Source organism: Phasianus colchicus, chromosome Z (genome assembly GCF_987193195.1).
Source record: "Phasianus colchicus chromosome Z, bPhaCol1.hap1.1, whole genome shotgun sequence".
Lineage (NCBI taxonomy): Eukaryota > Metazoa > Chordata > Aves > Galliformes > Phasianidae > Phasianus > Phasianus colchicus.
In genome coordinates, this window is record NC_143476.1 from 4,274,271 (window position 1) to 4,291,550 (window position 17,280).

At 49.8% G+C, this 17,280-nt stretch overlaps 1 long non-coding RNA gene across 1 annotated transcript; it reads left to right on the forward strand.

The window, feature by feature from the left end:
- Positions 1-16,151: 16,151 nt before the first annotated feature.
- LOC149912267 (uncharacterized) lies at positions 16,152-17,009 on the forward strand. Its single transcript, XR_016461421.1, has 3 exons — positions 16,152-16,401; positions 16,577-16,722; positions 16,905-17,009. It is a non-coding gene; the product is annotated as an uncharacterized LOC149912267 (long non-coding RNA).
- Positions 17,010-17,280: the final 271 nt, after the last annotated feature.

Here is a 17,280-nt window from a genome sequence, read left to right on the forward strand (position 1 = left end):
ACTTATTTTCATTACACATCTTTGTCCTGATGTCCTTCTAGAAGCTTGGACATTTCTACCTCTCAGCAGCAGAGGGCAAGAGAGTTCCAAGTTGAGGGCAAACTATCCCATGTTTATCTGGCACTCAAAGAGAAAGAGAAAATGGAAACCAGATGTGTTTCCCTGCCCATGGCAAACACCAGCCTTTCCATCCTTACAGTCCTTCCTGACATCAGCACTAATTGAAACAACATCCCACTCACCTTTGCCATGTCTGGCAGAGGTTGCAGCTCTTTCTATTGCATCCCTCTAGCTTTCAAGTCAAGAGCTCCTGTGTCACACAAGGAAAAGCAATCTTTTACCTGCTGTGCCATGCTCATGGCAGCAGCAATGCAGATGCCAGCAGCTGATGCCCACAAGGACAGCCAGCCTGGACTTATTTTCATTACATATCTTTGCCCTGATGTCCTTCTAGAAGCTTGGACATTTCTCCATCTCAGCAGAAGTGGGCAGGAGGGGTCCAAGGTGAGGGCACACTCTGCTCTTTATCTGGCACTCAAAGAGAAAGAGAAAATGAAAACCAGATGTGTTTCCCTGCCCATGGCAAACACCAGCCTTTCCATCCTTACAGTCCTTCCTGACATCAGCACTAACTGAAACAACATCCCACTCACCTTTGCCATGTCTGGCAGAGGTTGCAGCTCTTTCTATTGCATCCCTCTAGCTTTCAAGTCAAGAGCTCCTGTGTCACACAAGGAAAAGCAATCTTTTACCTGCTGTGCCATGCTCATGGGAGCAGACATGCAGATGCCAGCAGCTGATGCCCACAAGGACAGCCAGCATGGACTTATTTTCATTACATATCTTTGTTCTGATGTCCTTCTACAAGCTGGAACATTTCTACATCTCAGCAGAAGTGGGCAGGAGGGGTCCAAGGTGAGGGCACACTCTGCTCTTTATCTGGCACTCAAAGAGAAAGAGAAAATGAAAACCAGATGTGTTTCCCTGCCCATGGCAAACACCAGCCTTTCCATCCTTACAGTCCTTCCTGACATCAGCACTAACTGAAACAACATCCCACTCACCCTTGCCATGTCTGCCAGAGGTTGCAGCTCTTTCTATTGCATCCCTCTAGCTTTCAAGTCAAGAGCTCCTATGTCACACAAGGAAAAGCAATCTTTTACCTGCTTTGCCATGCTCATGGCAGCAGCAATGCAGATGCCAGCAGCTGATGCCCACAAGGACAGCCAGCCTGGACTTATTTTCATTACATATCTTTGTCCTGATGTCCTTCTAGAAGCTTGGACATTTCTCCCTCTCAGCAGCAGAGGGCAAGAGAGTTCCAAGATGATGGCAAACTATCCCATGTTTATCTGGCACTCAAAGAGAAAGAGAAAATGAAAACCAGATGTGTTTCCCTGCCCATGGCAAACACCAGCCTTTCCATCCTTACAGTCTTCCTGACTTCAGCAATAATTGAAACAACATCCCACTCACCTTTGCCATGTCTGGCAGAGGTTGCAGCTCTTTCTATTGCATCCCTCTAGCTATCAAGTCAAGAGCTCCTGTGTCACACAAGGAAAAGCAATCTTTTACCTGCTTTGCCATGCTCATGGCAGCAGCAATGCAGATGCCAGCAGCTGATGCCCACAAGGACAGCCAGCCTGGACTTATTTTCATTACATATCTTTGTCCTGATGTCCTTCTAGAAGCTTGGACATTTCTCCATCTCAGAAGAAGTGGGCAGGAGGGGTCGAAGGTGAGGGCACACTCTGCTCTTTATCTGGCACTCGAAGAGAAAGAGAAAATGAAAACCAGATGTGTTTCCCTGCCCATGGCAAACACCAGCCTTTCCATCCTTACAGTCCTTCCTGACATCAGCAGCAACAGAAACAACATCCCACTCACCTTTGCCATGTCTGGCAGAGGTTGCAGCTCTTTCTATTGCATCGCTCTAGCTTTCAAGTCAAGAGCTCCTGTGTCACACAAGGAAAAGCAATCTTTTACCTGCTTTGCCATGCTCATGGCAGCAGCCATGCAGATGCCAGCAGCTGATGCCCACAAGGACAGCCAGCCTGGACTTATTTTCATTACATATCTTTGTCCTGATGTCCTTCTATAAGCTGGGACATTTCTCCCTCTGATCAGCAGAGGGCATGAGAGTTCCAAGTTGCAGGCACACTCTCCTCATTTTCCGCCACACAAAGAGAAAATGAAAACCAGATGTGTTTCCCTGCCCATGGCAAACACCAGACTTTCCATCCATACAGTCCTCCTGACATCAGCAGCAACTGAAACAACATCCCACTCACCTTTGCCATGTCTGGCAGAGGTTGCAGCTCTTTCTATTGCATCCCTCTAGCTTTCAAGTCAAGAGCTCCTGTGTCACACAAGGAAAAGCAACATTTTACCTGGTTTGCCATGCTCATGGCAGCAGCAATGCAGATGCCAGCAGCTGATGCCCACAAGCACAGCCAGCCTGGACTTATTTTCATTACATATCTTTGTCCTGATGTCCTTCTACAAGCTGGAACATTTCTCCATCTGAGCAGCAGAGGGCAGGAGGGGTCCAAGGTGAGGGCACACTCTCCCCTGTTTATCTGGCACTCAAACAGAAAGAGAAAATGAAAACCAGATGTGTTTCCCTGCCCATGGCAATCACCAGCCTTTCCACCCGTTCAGTCCTCCTGACATCAGCAGCAACTGAAACAACATCCCACTCACCTTTGCCATGTCTGGCAGAGGTTGCAGCTCTTTCTATTGCATCCCTCTAGCTGTCAACTCAAGAGCTGCTGTGTCACACAAGGAAAAGCAATCTTTTACCTGCTGTGCCATGCTCATGGCAGCAGCAATGCAGATGCCAGCAGCTGATGCCCACAAGGACAGCCAGCCTGGACTTATTTTCATTACATATCTTTGTCCTGATGTCCTTCTAGGAGCTGGAACATTTCTCCATCTCAGCAGAAGAGGGCAGGAGAGTTCCAAGCTGAGGGCACACTCTCCCCTGTTTATCTGGCACACAAATACAAAGAGAAGATGATAACCAGATGTGTTTCCCAGCCCAGTGCAAACACCAGCCTTTCCATCCTTACCGTCCTCCTGACATCAGCACTAATTGAAACAACATCCCTCTAACCTTTGCCATGTCTGCCAGTAGTTGCAGCTCTTCCTATTGCATCCCTCTAGCTGTCAAGTCAAGAGCTCCTGTGTCACACAAGGAAAAGCAATCTTTTACCTGCTGTGCCATGCTCATGGCAGCAGCAATGCAGATGCCAGCAGCTGATGCCCACAAGGACAGCCAGCCTGGACTTATTTTCATTACATATCTTTGTCCTGATGTCCTTCCAGGAGCTGGAACATTTCACTATCTCAGCAGAAGAGGGCAGGAGTGGTCCAAGGTTAGGGCACCCTCTCCACCTTTTCTGGCACTCAAAGAGAAAGAGAAAATGAAAACCAGATGTGTTTCCCTGCCCATGGCAAACACCAGCCTTTCCATCATTATAGTCCCTCCTGACATCAGAACTGATTGAATCAACATCCCACTCACCTTTGCCTAATCTGGCAGGGAGGTGATGCTCTTTCTAATATACCCCTCTGGCTTTGAATTCACCAGTGCTTGTGTCACACAAGGATATGCAAGATTCCACCTGTTCTGCAATTTCCATAGCAACAACTATGCAGATGTCAGCAGCTGATGCCCACAAGGACAGCCAACCTGGACTTATTTTCATTACATATCTTTGTCCTGAAGTCCTTCTAGAAGGTTCAACACTTCTCCATCTCTGCTGCAATGGTCAAAAACGGTCCAAGTTTAGGGCACAGTCTCCTCATGGCCTCTTGCAGTCAAAGACAAAGGGAACATGAAGACCAGAAGTGTTTCTTTGCCCATGGCAGACACTAGCCTTTCCATCCTGACAGTCCTTCCTACAATTACCTGGAATTGAAACAACATCCCCCACATCTCTTTTTTGAACTTATTCATGCATGAATAATAATAATGAGATTTTTTTCTGTAAATCTTATTTCTGCATGGAAACCATCTGATAACCGGAGCTTTTTTCTCTAAAACAATCCAGGAAATTTGCATTGCTTATCTATGTACGCAAAATGTTTTTGCCATTCATCTCAAATATCAATACATGTGGCCAAATAAGACAGAAGAAGTATTTACAGACATTTTTGGACATTGATTACTTCTGGTCAAGTGGGTAAGAATCCCTAAGCTGCAATCATGAAATTCTTTTATCACTTTCTCTGATTTAGCCATTGTTACTAAAAGGGAAATAAGACACAGGCTTTTGATAGCAGCTGCCAATTTAACTACGATAATAACTTTTATTATTCTTGGCTAAGATCAAAGTCCCGCATTTCAGGATTATCTCCAGCTCATCAAGTATAATTAACAGTTTTGGATAGCCACATTATTGTATAGCAATATTGTCTTCCTGCAAGGAATTTCATTGTTTTGACACGTGCCACAGGTTGTTAATAGATTGCCTGATTACCATTTATTTTTTTTATTGGCTTACGATGACCACAGAAAATTATACAGCAGCACCATAAAAACTGTAAATCCTATCCCATGTATCTGCATTCATACGAAAATTATATTGGAAAGCATTGGTGAAACTAAGATTACAAATTAAAGCAGAGGACAATTTCAGTGAAAGCCTGCAGGTTTTACAGCTCTGCCCATTTCAAACCCTTGAAGACATCCACGGGTTTCCTGCTGTGGGACACAGGCACTCACCTGCAGCTCAGCACTGCCTGCTCATGCCTGCGCACACCTTCAGGCTGGAACCAAGGAAATCCTCAGCAGAGACATCAGTACACTTTTGTTATGATGACTTTCATAAAGAAGCATCAAATATTTCTTCTCGAGAAATACTGCAAGTCCCTTTGACACTAGCCCTTATTTTAAATGTTTAGATTTGTGCTTCATTCAGGCATGCTGTCACTCACAAAAATATTTTTATTCTTTTTCATTCTGAGGAACACAGTGATTTCTGCCTTGTTTACTGACTGTAGGCACAGCAATACTCCTGCACCTTCCGGGAAACAGCAAATCCATCTCTTTCACACCCTACTTCTATCAAGCTCATTCACCTTACAAGGTATTTATTGCAAGCAGCTCTTCCAGAAATGGAGATTAACAGAGCCTGCAACCCAGGACACCTCAGTAAGCCAGTACTTTTCATCTCCTGAAGGTGTAGGTAGACACAGAGCTGGAACATCTTTTCCAGAGCTGTGTGATGCTATCTCATCTATGTTCCTTTCCTGTGCACTCAGTTTCACTTCTTATCTAACCTGGTTGCATCCCAGGATTTCTGGTGCCAAAAATAAACTGACAGCTTTCATCACTAGTTAAAAGGAAACTGCAATAGGAAAAGCAATTTTTCTGATTTCTCTGTTGATCAAAGATGCTTCCTGCAAGCCTGATGCGGTAGAAACAATATCAGCTTTAGAATGACAGTCATTAGAGCAGAATCCTTTCACTGATGAAATCCCACAGTCCTGATTCATACAACACTGACACTGGAGGACACAGTAGTTTAGATGAGAGCGCATTAAAAATGACTAAGTTAAGGTCTCAGCAAAGAGTGACAAGTATGAAAAAAAGAAGTTGCAGAAACTGCTTCAGTTTGGCACTCTGGCATAAAGTATGACAACACACAACCTGCCTGTGCAGTTCCAGAAGCAGAAGAAAGCCGTCAACCAAGACTTGTTCTCATCTGCTCTGAAAGTCCACTGGGACAAGGCCACTTTTCTCTGACGTGCTTCCAGAAGTATCACTTCTGAGCACTGTGCCAGGGAGTTACAAGATACTGTTTGTGTGTACAGAGGAGAAAAAGACGTCTGTCTGGAAACAGACTTGGTGAAGGAGAAGCAGCATTTTCCAGAGTACTTCAGAAAGAACTGAGCACTGCCCCAAGAGCTTCAGAGCGGCAGGCTGTCACAGTGTGCCAACCAGCTCAGCTGTGAGTTGGCACTGAAGCTGCACCACAGGGAGAACAAAGCCCCCTGTGCACCCTTGGAGAGCCAAGGGCTCATCTCTGAAGCCACAAAGCACTTGGGCTCACCGTGCTTTTTTTTGCACATCGGTCTTGTTTACAATGACAGTCACACTCTTTTCACTTGAAAATGCAGAGCTGACATGAGCACTGGAGCCCTGGGCAGCCTGGCCTCGTATTAAATGTAGAAGCTGGGGCCCTGCCTATGGCAGGGGGGTTGGAGATTGATGAACCTTGAGCTCCTTTCCAACCCGGGCCATGCTGTGATTCTGGGATTCTCTCCTTTGCCTCATCTGGCAGAGGGAGGCAGCTCTTTCTCTTGTCTCCCTATGGCTGTCAGGTCACCAGGGCCAGTGTCACACAGGGAACTGCAAACACTGTGTGTGCTGTGCCCTGCCCATGGCAGCACAGAGGCAGCTGCCAGCAGCTGATGCCCACAAGGACAGCCAGCCTGGACTTCCTTTGATTCCTTCCCTTTGGATCAGCGTCCTTCAGGAAGGCGGAACATCTCTCCAGCTGAGCAGCAGAGGACAGCAGGGCTTCGTTGTCTGGGCATGTTCTCTTCTGGCCCTCTGGCCCTCACAGACACAGGAGGAGGACACAGAGGCTGCTGTAACACAGCCAGCCCTGCCTCTCAGGTCAGCTCTCAGGCCATCCTCTCTCCCCTCAGCAGCAGCTCACTGTTCTGCACTCCTCTGGCCTGGGCTGGCAGAGGTGTGCAGCAGTTCTGCTGATCTCCCAGTGCTGGCCATGTCTGCAGTGCCTGTGTGAAAGACACAGGAAGCTGCCAGCATTGCACTGCTCTGCTGTGCCCCTGCCATCACCGAGTTTGCTGTCAGCAGCTGCTGCTACACGTCCATTCAGGCACAGGCCTTTCCTTCCTGGCCCTCTTTCCCCCCCTCTCTCCTCTGCTCTCTCTCGTGCTCCCCTTTGGCCTGGGCTGGCTGAGCAGTGCAGGCCTTGTTGTTGCTCCCTGGGCCAACTACGTCACGGTTCCCCGTGACTCTGCCAGCTGCTCTGACACAGCGACTGCGTCCTCAGTGTGGATTCCAGAATGCGACAGACGTCCAGAGAAGACTTCCAGGGCTGATTGGAACATGCTGCCATCAAGAACTGCCATGGCTCAGGCCCCCTGGGAATCTGCTCACAGCGAAAGCTGCTGTCACTCTGTGTGGGCACAGCCTTGTCTGTGTAGGCCTGCTCACACTGCAGCCCCTGTCTGCACCAGAACCGTGCCGATCCACCTTCTCTTGGCCTCCTTGCCTGCATGGAAAAGGGCAGCTTGGGCTGAAGTCCCTCAACTTTCAGATGGCCGAGTGAAGTCTCTGAGCCCTGGTGACCCACGCAGCTCTTCAGCCTGCTGACCTGCTCTGCTGGGGCTGTCTTAAAAGGCAGAGGGCACGTTATCCTAATGTCCCCACATCCATCCCTCTTAGCATACTGTAGGCCAGTTCCTAAAAGGACACCTGCACAATCTCTCTGAATGTTAATCAACATGTAGTTGGTCTGTGCACTGCAGAAATTGCACCTAGGTTTTCAGTGGTGCTTAGCTATGTGTTTAGTCAGAGGTGCAATGGTTCTAATGGTGAGAGAAAGACATTCCCAGTTGTCATCAGGTGGAACACACTTCAGACTGGAATCCTCAAGCAGACTGCAGTCAAGCTTTCTTAATTATTCGTTGTTCTTATCAATTCAGACGCATCTCTTAATTCCTGCTTGAATGAACATTCTGTAATAATCTGCTGAGACAGTGCAAGGCTTGACAATGAGACTATAGTTTATGAAAGCAGCACTTTTTACTTCGTATACAAGTTCTTATCTGAATGCTAAATGCAACATCAATTCACTTCTCACTGGGTTGAACGTTTTAAATATTTGGTAAACATAATGGTTCTAATTCTGACATTTAATATGAAAATATTAAAATTCTTTGTAAGTACTTTTTAGTTAGAATGCCAGATGCTAAAGGGATGAAGTGGCACAAGAAAGCAAAATGTCTGTGCTGATGGCAGGAAGGACTGTAAGGATGGAAAGGCTGGTGTTTGCCATGGGCAGGGAAACACATCTGGTTTTCTTGTTCCCTTTGTCTTTGAGTGCCAGAAAAATAGAGGAGAGCGTGCCCTCACCTTGGACCCCTCCTGCCCTCTGCTGCTGAGATGGAGAAATGTCCCAGCTCCTACAAGGACATCAGGACAAAGGTAAGTATTGGAAATAAGTCCAGTCTGGCTGTCCTTGTGGGCATCTGTTGCTGGAAAATTTAATGTCAGTAAACTGCCTAGATAATGAGAGAATGAGGGTGACAATGGAATGGTACGTAATCACAGTACAATGAAAAAAGGATGCAGGGTGCAGGAAGGGAGGTGTGGACATTCTGAGTTGCAACTCTTTCAGTGTTGAACAGCCGAGGTGTTTTGTTTTGGAGGGTGGATGGTGATGGGACAAGTGGGGAATGGCTTTAAACTGAGACGAGGGGTGTTGAGGTTTAGGTTGGATGTGAGGAGGAAGTTTTTCAGCCAGAGGGTGGTGAGGCACTGGAACAGGTTGCCCAGGGAGGCTGTGGATGCCCCATCCCTGCAGGCAGCCAAGGCCAGGCTGGATGTGGCTCTGGGCAGCCTGGGCTGCTGGTGGGCAGGTTAGAAACCCAACAGGACTTTATTGCAGCCCTGGGTGCAGGGGGATCACTGCTCCTAGCATGCACACAGAAGAGCTGGAGCACACAGGTGATGTCCATTCCACTTGTGAACATTCCTGCAATTCCAGAGAGCGTGCGCCTGTTCCAATCACTGCTGCACAGATTAAAAACTGATTGCAGATGAGCTGTTTTGGTATGGGGTTCTTGCCAACGGTCTGCAGTGGCTGTGTGATTCCTCGGGGAGTTGCTCTCCAGCCCAAAGGTCATGTCCTAAGTCGACCAGATCCCGTTTGTGTCCAGAAATGGCTGACAACAGATCAGCTGCTGGTCAAGTTTCTAACATCACACTGGCCTTGCTCCAGTGTCTGTGTCATCAGCCCCAGCACATACGGTGCACCTCTTCAAGGCTTTGCAACACTGAGACTCTGCACTTGGGCTCCAGACATCCTGCTGCACCAAGAGGTTATTCTAGCTTTGGTATCTTGCAACTTTGTATATAACTACATCACTGTAATCATAAATGTCTAGGAGCGTGGAGATGGAGAAATTAATCTTCCTGTAATTCTCTGTACTGCAGCCCCGTGGTTTCAACACCCAATGCAGTATTGAAATTTCAGTTGAGAAATTGAAAGCTGTCCCTAACAAAAAACATCTGCATTTGTTATTGAAATCACACTGAGGATCAATAAATCCAAATGCTTCTAGCATAACCACGATTACAGGCAGTGTTTAGACAAGCTCTTACAGGAAAACCATGAACACAAGGCTTTGGAGAGACTAAGTGATGCACTCTGCAGGAATACTCATGGAAGTCTTCACAGTGCAGGAGTCTGATCTGATTACAGATGCTGTGCTTTAAGTACCCCTTATCATATCTTTTTTTTCACTGTTGTGCAGGGGTTGGACTCAGTGATCTCTGGAGGCTGGAGATGCTGTTTGCTAATGGAAGATGGAGATAGGAAAAGCAAGTAAAAGGCATGCTGTGCATAGCCACCACATGGCATCTGCACCATTTCCCCCTGCACCAAGGAGGAGCAGCTCACAAGCTTGGCCTGGGCCAGGGAAGGGAGCAGACAAACATCTGGACCGACCCCAAACGAGCTGGTTCTGCAGGTTGGGTGTCTTCTGCTGCTTGTCTCACATCCTGCTGCTCAGCGGTAGATTTGTTCCTGCTCAGTGCTAACAGGAAACTCACACAGCATTTCTGTTTCAGCTGTGCCAACGCTTTGATCCCTTGCTGCTTGGATGGGGCGTTTGAAGAATGATGCCTGTGCTGATGTCCAGCCAGGCTTTGGGGATGAGTCTCCACACCAGGGTATGACTGACAGGACTGAGGGTTGGGGATCCAGCCAGGTCGAGTCCAGTGTGCTTTGCTCTTGTTCTTAGTGCTTGTTTTTGCTCAGGAGGGCAGGAGGTGAACCTCGTGAACCAATGCCTGCAGACGGGGTTTGCAGAGAAAGAGGTCTTGCAGGCCTTGTGTGACAGCCACGGAGCTGCAGCGAGGCTGCATCAGTGTAAAACACCAGAGATCCACGGAGGTGTGAAGGGGAGCTGTGGGCTGCAGTCACGCAGGAAGGGATGTGCATGCTCGGGGTTTGGTTGTTGTGTGTGTGTTAAGTGACTGTGATACCACTGCTGGGTCAGTGTGAGTGTACGGAACAAGTGTGACAGCCTTTTTGATGGAGCCCTGTGAAAGGAGTCCTATGGACTTGAGATCCAACTGTCAGCCCGTGGGCATCATCCAGGAGTTGGGGTAGGGGATGAGGCAAGGGAAGTTGGGCTAAGAAAGGGATAAAGCAGTCTGGCAGTAGTTCTGTGTTTCTCCCATCTCCTGCTTTATTTCCTTCCAGGTGAAAGAGATGGGTGCTGCAACATGCCCTTGAATGTAACAAAAGCCACTCTAGTGTGGATTTGACATGGGCCCAGCACTGCAAGGTACGCTGCTGGGAGGAAGCGTCCATCTGGCTGAGGGCAGGAAGGCCCTCCAGAGGGATGCACTGAGGCCAGTTGTGCGAGGCTCAACAAGAGCAAGCGCCAGGTCCTGCGCTTTGGTCATGACGACCCCGTGCCAGCTTCTCCAGGATTTGGCTGGGGTAGAATTCCAAGCAGCCCCTGATTCCAGAACGTTGGGCTGGGCTGTTGGAATCTTCTGCCCTTGTGACTGGTCTTGCCTCCCCACCCTGTCCGTCGTGGTGGAGCAGCCTGGTGGCCCTCAGTGATGTCATAAGGGCTAGAATGAGGGGAGGAGCAGTGCGTGCTGCGTCCCTTCATTGGAGCGCTGGAGCTCTGACTGAGCAGCTCGCTTGTTGCACTTGTGCACCGACTGCGTCCCTTTGTCTTCACACCGTCCTGTGCAGCACCTTGTAGGTAAGCTGAGACAGTGTGGGAGAGACGGGGGGACAGTGAGTGCTGAGAACTGCTGGCTGGCGGAGCTCATAGGCTCACATTATCTCCATCAGCAGAGGGGTGGCCATGAGGGACAGGGAGGTGATCGTCCCCCCCTGCTCTGCTCTTGTGAGGCCCCAGCTGCACTACAGTGTCCAGAAAGACAGGGAGCTGTTGGAGAGGGTCCAGAGGCGAGCCACAGAGATGATCAGGGGACTGGAGCACCTCCCCTGCAAAGACAGGCTGAGGGAGCTGGGCTTGTTCAGCCTGGAGAAAAGAAGGCAGTGGGGTGACCTCATGGCAGCCTTCAGTACCTAAAGGGAGCCTAAAAAGAGGAGGGGAATCAACTCTTTGAAAGGGTAGATAACTGCAGGACAAGGGGAAATGGTTTTAAGTTGAAAACTTAAGTTTTTAAGTTGAGGGAGGGCAGATTTTGGTTTTTCCCTCGTAGTCTTTGCTAAACCGTGGAAGCAAACTGACCTGCTCTTTCTCTCTCCTCTCTCCACCCTCTGCCTGCTTCCCTGCTGCAGCTTTTGCTCGTGGAAGATCAGAGCAAAGTGACAAGGAAAGGCTGCGGATTCGTGAGATTTCTCTCCCTCGTTCTGATCTCTTGCCAGGTACCTGCCATGGTTTGTCCCCCCACATGCTTTAGCAGCCCGTGACGCCCCGTGTTTAGTAACACAGCCTCATCCAGCTTTGATGGGACGCTGGTCACGTGTGGGTTTTCTCCACGTGCTCTGCAGCTCAGCCCTCAGAAGGATGCTGTCTGTGGTGCTGTGACCAGCTGGTTTTATGGAAAGCAATCCCTTAGGCAAAGAGTCCCAGCCCCAGCTTGTGCAGAGCTGCACAGCATCACCAGGGACACCAGCAGGCGTGCTTGGGCTGTGTGTGTGCCCGACAGCTGTAGGGAGCACAGCAGAGATGTGAACAGAGAAAATAAAAGTGTGTTTCTTTTCAGTTCCAGCTTGTCACACCTACGCTGATGGCTGTGGCGTGCAGCGAGATCAGCTGTGGGCCTGACCTGGCATGGACAGAGGTAGAGTATGAAGCTCTGATTGGTCTTTGTTCCCTGACTGCAGCCAGCAGAGTGAGCCGCAGATGTGCTCTCCTGCTTTCCAAGAGAGCTCCTCTGTGGCAAGACAGTAGTGCAAGCGTGGCAAGTTTTTAAAAGTACCAGAGCCATCTCGGCTGTGGGGTTTGTCCTCTACTGACTTTTCCCTTGAAATGGCTGCAGAAACAACAATCATTCTCTGCTCTGTTTGGCCTCGCTGTTGGTTGGACTGCTCAAGAGAGCTGCTTGGTGCTTGCAATGGCACTGTTTGCACCTTGTAACTGCAGCCGTAGCTTTGGTTTCCCTCTTCACGGTCTCCTAGCATCTTAAACAGTCAGCCTTCCTGCACAAAGAGCATAGGAAAGGAGGGGGCAAAATGGACAAGGCCACCTGTCTGCGTCAGTGCCATTGCTGATTAGTCTGGGTGGGGAGAGATGCATCTTTGCATTGCCTGGCGTGTGCCTGCTGCACACCAGGGAGAGAAACAGCCGTTATTAGACTTGCAGTTCCTTCTGAAGTGCCCACGATAAGGACCGAGTGCATTTCCTGCAGCTTTCTCTGCAGATGTGCTCCTCACCTTGAAATCCTCCTCGTTGGTTCCCAGCTCCTCACCGTGGCCTGTGCTCTCTGTTTCAGACTGAGAACAAGGGGAAGCCCCTGCTGGACCATGAGGTGGCACCTGTGAACATTCCAGCTATTGCTGCTGCCCATGCTATTAAGAGACACATTGCCCAGGCAGCGGATGAACTCTCCTTTGAGGTAAGCAGTTCAAGGCGTTCCATGCTCTATTTTACAGTGGCAAATGCCTTCACAGCTGCGCTGGTGCAAGTGCTCTCACGCTCGGCAATGTTTGGCAGTGCAGAAGAATGCAGTCATTTGAGCTGTGCTTTCCTCCCAGCCGTGCTGAAGCTGGGATTGATGTTGCAATCTCTTGCAGGTGGGAGACATCATCTGTGTCATCGACATGCCACCAAAGGAGCTGACCCCCTGGTGGAGAGGCAAGCTCGGCTTCCAGGTAGGCACAAGCTTCAGACTGGAGAGTGCAACTTCAGTAAAGGCAGGAATCTCAGCTTAGAGCTGCTCTGCCTGCACAGGATGCCTAGTGGACATAAACAGTTTCCCTGTGTCGGTGTCAAGGGACCTTGCCTTTGGCTGCTAATGTTGAAAAATTATTACCTTTATGCTGTGAACTATGGCCATTTTCTGCTGGATAGTCTTATGGAACGTCAGGCAAGCACGTTCCGAGGGAAATGTTACGTGGCTTTTGGTTTAACAGTTCAGACCTGAGAAGTGCTGCATGCAATAGTTGGCCTCTCTTCTTGTTACAGGTTGGATTTTTCCCAGGGGAGTGTGTGAAACTCATTAATAAGAACATTCCTGAGGCACTCATCAATTCTGTGCCAAAGCCAGGTATGGATGTTACATTTGATGGTGTGGGAAAGCAAAATGAAGTCTTTTTGGGGGTATGTTCCATGTTTAGTACCTCCTTTATCCATCCCACATTGTCCTCTGGGTTGATGATTCTTCATGCACACCATGGGGCAGAGATTTGGCCCAATCCTCCTGGGTTTATGACTGGACTTGGGGAAACTATAGAATACTCATGGAATGGCTTGGGATGGAAAGGAACCTCAGGGATCATCATGCTCCAACCCTCCTGCCTCAGGATGGTCTCCCAGCCCCCACATTTAATGTGAGACTAGATCAGGCTGCCCAGGGCCCCATCCAGCCTGGCCTTGGGCTCCTCCAGAGATGGGGAAAATCCCTTTTTGTATGTACTGGTTGGTAATGTTCTTCCCGTTCTGACGTGCCCTGTAGAATGTGCTGTGCTCGGCCTCGTCCAACGGAGCCAGACCTGAAATGACCTGGTTTCTTCCTTTTGTTGTGCAGTGCCCAAGAAACGCAGCAAGATCCTCACCTTCCTTCGTTCCTTGGTGAAGGCCCGCCCAAAGAAACCGACCGAGCGGGAGGTGGAGAAGGAAAGGGTGTTTGGCTGTGACCTGGGAGAGCATCTTCTCCACTCCGGTCGTGATGGTAAGGAGCAGCCCATTCCTGAGATCTTCCTCTGCTGGGCATCTAAAGAAGATGAAAGGGAGCTCATATCTAGCAGGGGGCAGGCTGATAGCCGTGGAGACACGTGTAATGGGAGTTGATGGCTGAAGGATAAAGTGAGGCGGATGCTCCTAAGAGACAAGCACATCTGTATTTGCTTCAGCCACGCCTGGCTGGGCTTAGTGGATGGGATGTGACTCCCGGAAGCACAAGCTGCAGCAGGACTTGAATCAGGAGCTCCACTGACGGCTGGCACGTGTTCTTCAGTCCCCCAGGTCCTCCAGAGCTGCGCTGAGTTCATTGAGCAGCACGGCGTGGTGCAGGGGATATACCGCCTGTCCGGCGTCGCGTCCAACATCCAGAGACTGCGGTAAGAGTGCTGCGACTGACACAGCCTGAGTGCATCTGGTGTGGCTTTGGGCTTGCCTTCCTCTCGCTCAACCGGATTTGCGTCCCTCTCTCCAGGCAGGAATTTGAGTCGGAGCAGATTCCTGAGCTCACCGTCCGCGACATTCACAGCGTGAGCTCCCTCTGCAAGATGTACTTCAGGGAGCTCCCGAACCCTCTGCTCACCCACCAGCTGTACGGCAAGTTCTCGGTAAGCACAAGGCCACGTCTTTCATTTCCCTCTTCCTGGGCCTCTTGGCAGATGGCTGCAGCAGTGCCCCAGCTCGGAGGCCCTTTTGCTGTCAGCCCCACGAGGTTTACTCGCAGTGCTGTACTAGCCTGATTGGTGTCTCGCTCCCTTTCTGCACTACTCCAGGATGCTGTTGGTGCCGCTACAGAGGAGGAGCGGCTGCTCAGAATGCAGGACGTCATCCAGCAGCTGCCCGCTCCTCACTACAGGTCAGTGCTGCCCTCAGCCTGCTGAGCTCAGCCCTGCTGCATTGCAGAGGGCAACGATGCGGTTCCAGGCTCTGTCTTTCTGAATTCCAGCACGGCATGCTCGTTGGTGCTGAACGTTTGCCTCTCTTGTTTTCCAGGACTCTGGAGTATCTGATGAGACACTTGGCGTGTCTGGCTGGGAGCTCCAGTATAACAAACATGCATGCCAAGAACCTAGCCATTGTGTGGGCTCCAAACCTCTTAAGGTAAACTTCTGGTTCTGTTTCAACACAACGCTTACATCTGTTCTCCATTAAAAAAAAAAACAGTGCTCCCTTTTTCTCCATCAAATGTGCTCTTCTCCTGTAAAATCTGTGGCTGACAGAAGAGCAGGAGCCTGAGCTGTTCTCCATCCCCACGGGCACAATGTCTAGGTGACAATTTCTGCAGTCTTGTTGAGATGGGACTGACGTGTCCTTGATCATCCAGGGGAATTTCTGCAGTGGCATCACTGATTGCCCACTGCGGAAGTCTCCAGAGCCTCAGCTGACAGCTTTTGGCTGCAACAATTCAGACTCGGGGAAACGGTCTTGGAGAAATGACTTCTAAAATCTGCCTTTTCTACAGATCACAGCAGAACGAGTCTGCCTGCGCCAGCGGAAGAGCTGCCTGCATGGAGCTGCAGACGCAGTCGGATGTGGTGGAATTCATCATCAACCACACCGACGTCCTCTTCTGCTCCAAATCCAGAGCAGACATCGCAGATGCAGCAGGTGAGTGTCTTCCTCCATTAGCTTGATCTTGACCTGACACCTTGACCAAATGCAGGCCTTCTCCAGGATGTTTGAGATACTCTTTTACCATCAAGGGGACAGCAGACCTCTGGACTTCCATTAGGGTATGGCATCCTGTTGCTGGATGCTGAGAATGTCCAAGCCCAAACTTCACAAGGAGGAAACCGTCATTATTATGGTTTGCACGCAGGAAAAGCTTGATGCAAGTGTGGCAGCGAAGCTTTCTCAGTTCCCTGCCCCCATTTCCTTGGGTTTTTCCTTGCCTATTTTGATACAGTAAGCTGCTCTTAATGATGACCATGTCCTTTACCATAAACACACCTCTTCCCACATGGTTATTTTGGGCTCCTCTTCTTCCAGTGGCTCGGATAAGCAAGCCTGAGAAAAATACAGCACCTCCCCCAGAACTGTGGTGGCTGTGCTGCTGCTTTCTGATCCTCGCTCTTACCTGTGGTTTTCCCTGACAGGGCACAATTCTCTCCCAGGGCCCAAGTCTGTGGGGGTCTCTTCTGCTGCCACAAAGCTGCTCAGCCTGGAGGAGGCACAGGCACAGAGGCGAGGCCACAGCACCTCTTCTGTGGTAACAGAGAGCAGCAGGGACATTGAAGTGGAAGAAAGCCCTGCAGCTGGGCAGGGCAAATTCCACACCGTCGTTGACTTTCCATCTGACAGGTAAAGAGGGCTTTCTTTTCCAGCACCTAGCATCATTGTTTGGGTGGGTTTTTGTGTTTTCCTGCAGAAACCAGGCAGTGCTAGGAACAAGCAACTGCTGCCAAGAGCTCAGTGCTGCTCTTCCCTCACCCTGCACCACGCACGACTCACAGCATTGGCTGTTTTCTCTCTCCAGACAAAATCCACCCAGCAAGACTGAGGAATCACCAGCTAGCAGTTGGTGTTGCTGCTTCAGCCTCAGAAAGCCATCCTCTGGCAGCAAACGCCAACTGCAGCGCAATGCCAGGCAGCCCTCAGAAACAGCAGTGGTAGTCCTGGCAGGTAAGGGTGCAAATGCAGCTTCCAAATCCCTGCTTTTCAGGAACATACAATTCAAGCTTGCTCTGCACATGTATCTCTTTCTAGCGTTCAATCCCGTGCCTAAATCTTCACCCCTGATCAAGTACCACTGTCGTAATTCAGCTTGTGAAAGTTTGACACTAACCCCTGTGTATCCTTTCTAGGTGAATCGAGCCCTTGCCAAGCCATAAGATCCAGGGCAAGTAGCGAGGATGCTCTGTGTGCTTCCATCAGTGGAGAGCTCTTAGGAAGCACAAATTGCTGCAGTTCTAATAGCAGCCTTCCATCTGACATCATTAATGGAGAGAAGGAGCTCATTGAAGTCCATGCTCTCATTACACCTGGCTCTGCTGAAGTTGCTGACCTGAGCCTGCAAGCCACCACAGTCACAAGTGTGGATTTTAACCCAGAGTCTCTGCAGTGCCGCCCATCTGAAGCACAGTGTGAGTGCCCCGACAGCAGCACCTCCATGCAGGAGCAGGTCAGCATCAGTGAAGAGGAGCAGAGCCTCTTGCAGGAGGACTTTCAATCAGGCCTCCA